Below are 7500 nucleotides of genomic sequence, written 5' to 3' on the forward strand. Positions count from 1 at the left end.
CATACATGTGTAGCCTGCAGGAGCCATTAGGACATTGACCCCAACTTTTGACTTCTTAACGAAAACAAGGTCTTTGAGGTTGGCGTAATGCGCACAACCAAGGGAGTTGACCCATCAAACCCAACACCTCCCCTATATAAGCTATTTGTCTGATTCTCATACATGTGTAGCCTGCAACAACGATTAGGACATCCACCCCAACTTCTGAATTCGTCTGCGTTGACCGCACCAAAGGTGCACGCCTTGGTGCTCACCAAAATCCGACTTCCGACTTCTTCTGCTATGCGGGGTCTTTGAGGTTGGCGCAGTGCGCACAACCAGGGGAGTCAACCCACCGAATGCAACACCTCCCCTATATAAGCTATTTGTCTGATTCTCATACATGCGTAGACTGCAGCAATGATTAGGACATCCACCCCAACTTTTGACTTCTTAAACAAGACAGGGTCTTTGAAGTTGGTGCAGTGCACACAACCAGGGGAGTCGACCCATCAAACGCAACACCTCCCCTATATAAAGCTATTTGTCCGATTCTCATACGTGTAGTCTGCAGCAGCGATTAGGACATCGACCCCAACTTCCGAATTCGTTTGCATTGACCGCACCAAAGGTGCACGCCTTGGTGTGCACCCTGGAGTGCACTTTGGTGCTCACCTCGGTGCACACTTTGGTGTGCACCTCGGTGTGCACCAAAGGTGCGCACCTTGGAGCGCACCAAAGGTGTACACTTTGGAGCGCACCACATAGGGTCTTTGAGAGGTTGGCGCAGTGCGCACACCAAGGTGGGTGTTGAGGTGCGTGCCGAGGTGGGTGGGTGCTAGGGTGCGCTCCATGGTGGGTGCCAGGGTGGGTGCGTGCTAGGGTGGATTCCAAAGAGGGTCATAGGGTGGGTGCCAAGGTGGGTTGGTGATATAGTGGGTTCAAAGGTGGGTACTAGGGTGGGTTCCAAGGTGGGTCACAAGTTGGGTGCCAGGATGCGTGGGTGTTAGGTTGGGTGCCAAGGTGGGCTCCTGCGTGGGTGGGTGCTAGGGTGGGTTTCAAGGTGGACGCGAGGGCGGGTGCCAAGGTGGGTAACAAGTTGGGTGTTAGGATGGGTGAGTGCTAGAGTGGGTGCCAAGGTGGGTGGGTGCTAAGGTGGATGCCAAGGTGGTTCACAGGGTGGGTGGGTTCTAGGGTGAGTTCCAAGGTGGGTCACAGGTTCAGTGCTAGGGTGGGTGTCAAGGCGGGTGTCGAGGTGCCTGGGTGCTAGGGTGTGGATGCCAATGTGGGTCATAGGGTGGGTACTAGGGTGGGCTGCAATGTGGGTGCCAAGGTGGGTAACATGCTCGGTGGGTTCTAAATTGGGTGCCAGGGTGGGTGTGCACCCACCTTGCCCGAGGTGGGTGCCAAGGTGCCAGTGTGGGTGGGTGCTAAGGTGGATGCCAAGGTGGGTGAGAAGGTGGGTGATAGGTTGAGTGGTAGGATGGGTGGGTGCCAAGATGGGTCACAGGGTGGGTGCAAGGGTGGGTAGGTGCTAGGGTTGGTGTCAGGGTGGGTGGGTGCTAGGTTGGGTTCCAAGGTGGGTGCGAGGGTGAGTGTCAAGGTGGGTCACAGGTTAGGTGCTAGGATGGGTGAGTGCTAGGGTGCAAAGGTGCCAGGGTGGGTGCTAGGATGGGTCGATGCTAGGGTGAGTGGCAAGGTGGGTCCACAAGTGTCAAGGTGGGTGCCGAGGTGGGTGCCAAGTCGGCGACTGCTATGGTGGATGCCAAGGTGGGTCACGGGGTGGGTGCCAAGTTGCTAGGTTGGGTTCCAAGGTGGGTGCCAACGTGGGTGCTAGGGTGCGTGGGTTAAAGGGTGTGTCACAACGTGGGTGCCAGGATGGGTGCGCACCCACACTGGCCAAGACGGGTGCGGGTGCAAGGTTGGGTTCCAAGCCCGGTCACAGGCTGGGTGCTAGGATGGGTGGGTGCCAAGGTGGGCACCAGGGTGGGTGCACCCACCCTGGCCAAGGTGGGTCACGGGGTGGGTCCTAGGGTGGGTAACGGGGTGGGTACTAAGGTGCGTGCCAAGGTGGGTCATAGGGTGGGTGCCAAGGTGGGCACCAGGGTGGGTGTGCACCAACCCTAGCCAGGGTAGGTCACGGGGTGGTTGTCGGGGTGGGCGTCAAGGAGCCAAGGTGGGTGGCAAGTAGCCAAGTTGCGTGCCAAGGTGGGTGTCGGGGTGGGTGCCAAGGATCCAAGGTGGGTGCCAAGGAACCAAGGTGGGTGTCTGGGTGGGTGCCGAGGTGGGAGCCAGGGTGGGTCCCAAGGTGAGTGCAAAGGTGGGTGCCAGGGTCAAGGTGAGTGCCAATGTGGGTTCCAAGGTGCCAGGGTCAGGGTGAGTGCCAATGTGGGTTCAAAGGTGCTAAGTTGGGTGCGAGGTTGGGTGCGAGGGTGGGTGGGTGCCAAGGTGTGCTAGGTGGAAGCCCGGGTGGGTCGGCATCCCATGGGTGTCGAGTTGGGTGCCTGATGGGTGCTTCTTGTCAAGTTTTAGTCGTCGGGACTCATTTCGAGCCTTAGAGGTCGTTTCTTGTCCGGTTGCCCTGTCTTCGACCTGGGAACCCAATTTTGGTCCTCGGGTCCCATTTTTTTTTGTCTCGCATCCCACTTTTGGCCTGTGGCCTTTTCGGGGTCGATTCTCGTTTTGGGCATCAGAGCATGTTTCTTCTCCTAAAACCCAATATTTGTTTATTAAGTCTCGGAACACATTTTTGTTCTCGTGGACCCATCATGGGTCTTGGAACGCATTTGTGGTCCTTGGGTCCCATTTTGCATCCCGAAACTTGTGTTTTGGTGCTTGATCCCTATTTTGGGTGCCCACCTTGCACCAAGTGCGCACCCGGGGCAAACCGAGCGCCTTGGTGCACCGGGGCAAGATCGAGCGTGCACCCGAGGCGCCCCGAACATGCACCAAGGTGCACTCGGCCCACATGTGAGCGCAGGTCGTTGCGCCCGAGGTGGTGTGTGGGCACCGCGTTGCAGACGGGACACTGCACGCACACGACGCCCCCTCCAGGTGCACGCACGTAGGCCGGGCCGGGTGCACACCCGACGCCCTAGCAAGGTGCGCGCACCCGGGCAGGGCTCACACTTGGCGAACGGGGCGCACTTCGCGAGGGAGGGTGTGCACCTCGACGGGGGTGGGTGGCCGGGGTGGATTCGCACGTGGGTCGCGGTTTGCTAAGTACACACTGCGACAAGCTCATAACGGGTGCGATCATACCAGCGTTAGTGCACCGGATCCCATCAGAACTCCGCAGTTAAGCGCGCTTGGGCCGGAGTAGTACTGGGATGGGTGACCTCCCGGGAAGTCCCGGTGTTGCACCCTTTTTTAGTTTTTCGCCGGGCGTCGCAATGCTATTTGAATAAACCTTTTGCCCGTTTGCGTTCTCGTCGGGGCCGGGCCGGGCCGGGGTGCGCTGCCCGCACTACCAGCGCGCGCGGGGGCGACACCGAGCGCGCACCCGAGGCGCCCCGAGCACACAGGCCACGGTGCAACCCGGGCGTTGTGCGCGCACCCCGGTGCGCCCGAGGTGCTGCGCGCGCACCCAGGTGAAATCGGTGTGCACCTCGGCCAGTGCGCGCTCGGTCGAGTCGCGCACGTTGGCCAAGGTGCACGGTGATGTTTCTTACTCTAAGGTTCCGCACCAGACGCCCGGGACAGGTGAGCGAAGCTGGGCGGGGCCGGGTGCGCGGCCGGGGCAGGTGCACGCAGCTGGAGAGAGCTTTGGAGCACACTTCGGAGCGCACCAATGATGCGCTCCATTCAAAAGTTTCCTGAAAAGGCAAAAAAAGTTGAGATTATAGAATTTCCCACTTGAGAGATTGTAAAAAAAAAAAATTTAAAATGAAGGAAACGCGGGTGCCAAGGTGTGCGCAGCCCAGCCAAGGTGTGCGCACCAAGGCGCCCACCCTGGCGAAGGTGCACGCAAGGTGCGCACCCGAGGCAAACCGGACAATTAACCCAACTTTCGACTTCGCGCGCACCTTGGAGCGCACTTCGGAGCGCTCCTTGGTGCGCACCAATCTTGGGCACCTCGGAGTGCACCATGGCGCCCACCAAGGTGCGCACCCGGGGCAAACCGAGCTCCGACTTCGTGCGCACCTTGGAGCGCACGAAAGGTGCGCACCATGGCGCCCACCAAGGTGCGCAGCCCAGCCAAGGCGTGCGCATCAAGGTGCGCACCCTGGCGAAGGTGCGCACCCGGGGCAAACCGAGCTCCGACTTCGTGCGCACCTTGGAGCGCACAAAAGGTGCGCAACCCAGCCAAGGTGTGCGCACCCCGGTCAAACCGAGCTCCGAATCGTGCGCACCAGAGGTGCACGCCATCGTGCGCACCTTGGAGCACACTTCGGAGCCCTCCTTGGTGCGCGCCGATGTTGCGCACCTCGGAGCGCACCCGGGGAAAACAATGCAATTAACCCGACTTTCGACTTCGTGGGCACCTCGGAGCGCTCTCGGGTTCGCACCTCGGAGCACACCGAGGTGCGCACCTTTGATGCGCTGCCTTCACCAATTTCCAGAAAAGGCAAGAAAACATTGAGAAGGTGTGCGCACCGAGGTGCCCACCCTGGCGAAGGTGCACGCGAGGTGCGCACCCGGGGCAAACCGGGCTCCGACTTCGTGCACGCCGCACCTTGGAGCACACTTCGGAGCGCTCCTTGGTGCGCACCAGGGCGCGCAACCCAGCCGAGGTGCCCACCCCGGCGAAGGTGCACGCGAGGTGCGCACCCGGGGCAAACCGGGCTCCGACTTCGTGCACGCCATGGTGCCCACCGCGGCGAAGGTGCACGCGAGGTGCGCACCCGGGGCAAACCGGGCTCCGACTTCGTGCACGCCGCACCTTGGAGCACACTTCGGAGCGCTCCTTGGTGCGCACCATGGTGCCCACCAGGGCGCGCAACCCCGCCGAAGGTGCACGCGAGGTGCGCACCCGGGGCAAACCGGGCTCCGACTTCGTGCACGCCGCACCTTGGAGCACACTTCGGAGCGCTCCTTGGTGCGCACCATGGTGCCCACCAGGGCGCGCAACCCCGCCGAAGGTGCACGCGAGGTGCGCACCCGGGGCAAACCGGGCTCCGACTTCGTGCACGCCATGGTGCGCACCGCGGCGAAGGTGCGCACCCGGGGCAAACCGGGCTCCGACTTCGTGCACGCCGCACCTTGGAGCACACTTCGGAGCGCTCCTTGGTGCGCACCAGGGCGCGCAACCCAGCCGAGGTGCCCACCCCGGCGAAGGTGCACGCGAGGTGCGTACCCGGGGCAAACCGGGCTCCGACTTCGTGCACGCCGCACCTTGGAGCACACTTCGGAGCGCTCCTTGGTGCGCACCATGGTGCCCACCAGGCCGCGCAACCCAGCCAAGGTGTGCGCACCAAGGTGCACGCGAGGTGCGCACCCGGGGCAAACCGGGGTCCGACTTCGTGCACGCCGCACCTTGGAGCACACATCGGGGCGCTCCCGGGTTCGCACCGGCGTTGCGCACCGTGGTGGGCACCTCGGAGCACACCAAGGTGGGCAGCGAGGTGCGCACCTTTGATGCGATGCCTTCACTAATTTCCATAAAAGGCAAAAAAAAAACGAGATTTTAAAATTTCCGTTTTGAAAGATAGTGAGAAAAAGGGAATGCTGGTGCCATCTTGAGCCCGCCCTGGTGCGCAGCCCAGCCAAGGTGTGCGCACCAAGGTGCCCACCCTGGCGAAGGTGCGCGCCCGGGCAATTAACCCAACTTCCAACTTCGCGCGCGCCAGGGTGGGAGCGCACCCAACAACCGGGCCTGGGAAGAGCCAATGCGAGAAACCCCACCAAACGCTCTGACAAAAAAAGAGGGGGCGCTCCAGTAACCCCGCTTCGGAGCGCACCCTGGGCAAACCCAGCCAAGGTGCCCACCCCGGCCAAGGTGCAGGCGAGGTGCGCACCCGGGGCAAACCGGGCTCCGACAACGTGCACGCCGCACCTTGGAGCACACTTCGTAGCGCTCCCGGGTGCGCACCTCAGAGCACACCAAGGTGGGCAGCGAGGTGCGCACCTTTGATGCGCTGCCTTCACTAATTTCCAGAAAAGGCAAAAAAAAAAGGAGATTTTAAAATTTCCGTTTTGAAAGATAGTGAAAAAAACGGAACGCGCGTGCCATCTTGAGCCCGCCCTGGTGCGCAGCCCAGGTAAGGTGCCCACCCTGGCAAAGGTGCGCACCCGGGCAATTAACCCTACTTCCGACTTCGTGCGCGCCAGGGTGGCAACCGGGCCTCGGAAGAGCCAATGCGAGAAACCCCACCAAACGCTCCGACAAAAAAAGAGGCGGCGCTCCAATAACCCCGCTTCGGAGCGCAGCCGGGGCAAACCCAGCCAAGGTGCCCACCCCGACGAAGGTGCACGCGAGGTGCGCACCCGGGGCAAACCGGGCTCCGACAACGTGCACGCAGCACCTTGGAGCACACTTCGAAGCACTCCCGGGTGCCCACCGGCGTTGCGCACCGTGGTGGGCAGCGAGGTGCGCACCTTTGATGCGCTGCCTTCACTAATTTCCAGAAAAAGGCAAAAAAAAATGAGATTTTAAAATTTCCGTTTTGAAAGATAGTGAAAAAAAAGGAACGCGGGTGCCATCTTGAGCCCGCCCTGGTGCGCAGCCCAGGCAAGGCATGCGCACCAAGGTGCCCACCCGAGGTGCACACCCGGGGCAAACCGGGCTCCGACTTCGTGCAGGCCGCACCTTGGAGCACACTTCGGAGCGCTCCTTGGTGCGCACCATGGTGCCCACCAGGGCGCGCAACCCAGCCAAGGTCTGCACACCAAGGTGCCCACCCCGGCGAAGGTGCACGCGAGGTGCGCACCCGGGGCAAACCGGGCTCCGACTTCGTGCACGCCATGGTGCCCACCGCGGCGAAGGTGCACGCGAGGTGCGCACCCGGGGCAAACCGGGCTCCGACTTCGTGCACGCCGCACCTTGGAGCACACTTCGGAGCGCTCCTTGGTGCGCACCATGGTGCCCACCAGGGCGCGCAACCCAGCCAAGGTGTGCGCACCAAGGTGCACGCGAGGTGCGCACCCGGGGCAAACCGGGGTCCGACTTCGTGCACGCCGCACCTTGGAGCACACATCGGAGCGCTCCCAGGTTCGCACCAGCGTTGCGCACCTTTGATGCGCTGCCTTCACTAATTTCCAGAAAAGGCAAAAAAAAACGAGATTTTAAAATTTCCGTTCTGAAAGATAGTGAAAAAAACGGAACGCGGGTGCCATCTTGAGCCCTTCCTGGTGCGCAGCCCAGGCAAGTTGTGCGCACCAAGGTGCCCACCCTGGCGGAGGTGCGCGCCCGGGGCAATCCGGGCTCCGACTTCGTGCACTGCATGGTGCCCACCAAGGCGCGCAACCCAGCCAAGGTGCCCACCGCAGCGAAGGTGCACGCGAGGTGCGCACCCGAGGTGCACACCCGGGGCAAACCGGGCTCCGACTTCGTGCACGCCGCACCTTGGAGCACACTTCAGA

General features: G+C 61.8%; 1 non-coding gene across 1 annotated transcript; it reads left to right on the forward strand.

Annotated features, from left to right (window-relative positions):
* The first annotated feature begins 3226 nt into the window (after positions 1-3226).
* LOC131872818 (5S ribosomal RNA) lies at positions 3227-3345 on the forward strand. The gene has a single exon (XR_009370899.1). It is a non-coding gene; the product is annotated as a 5S ribosomal RNA (ribosomal RNA).
* The last annotated feature ends 4155 nt before the right edge of the window (positions 3346-7500 follow it).

Source organism: Cryptomeria japonica, unplaced genomic scaffold, assembly GCF_030272615.1.
Source record: "Cryptomeria japonica unplaced genomic scaffold, Sugi_1.0 HiC_scaffold_804, whole genome shotgun sequence".
Lineage (NCBI taxonomy): Eukaryota > Viridiplantae > Streptophyta > Pinopsida > Cupressales > Cupressaceae > Cryptomeria > Cryptomeria japonica.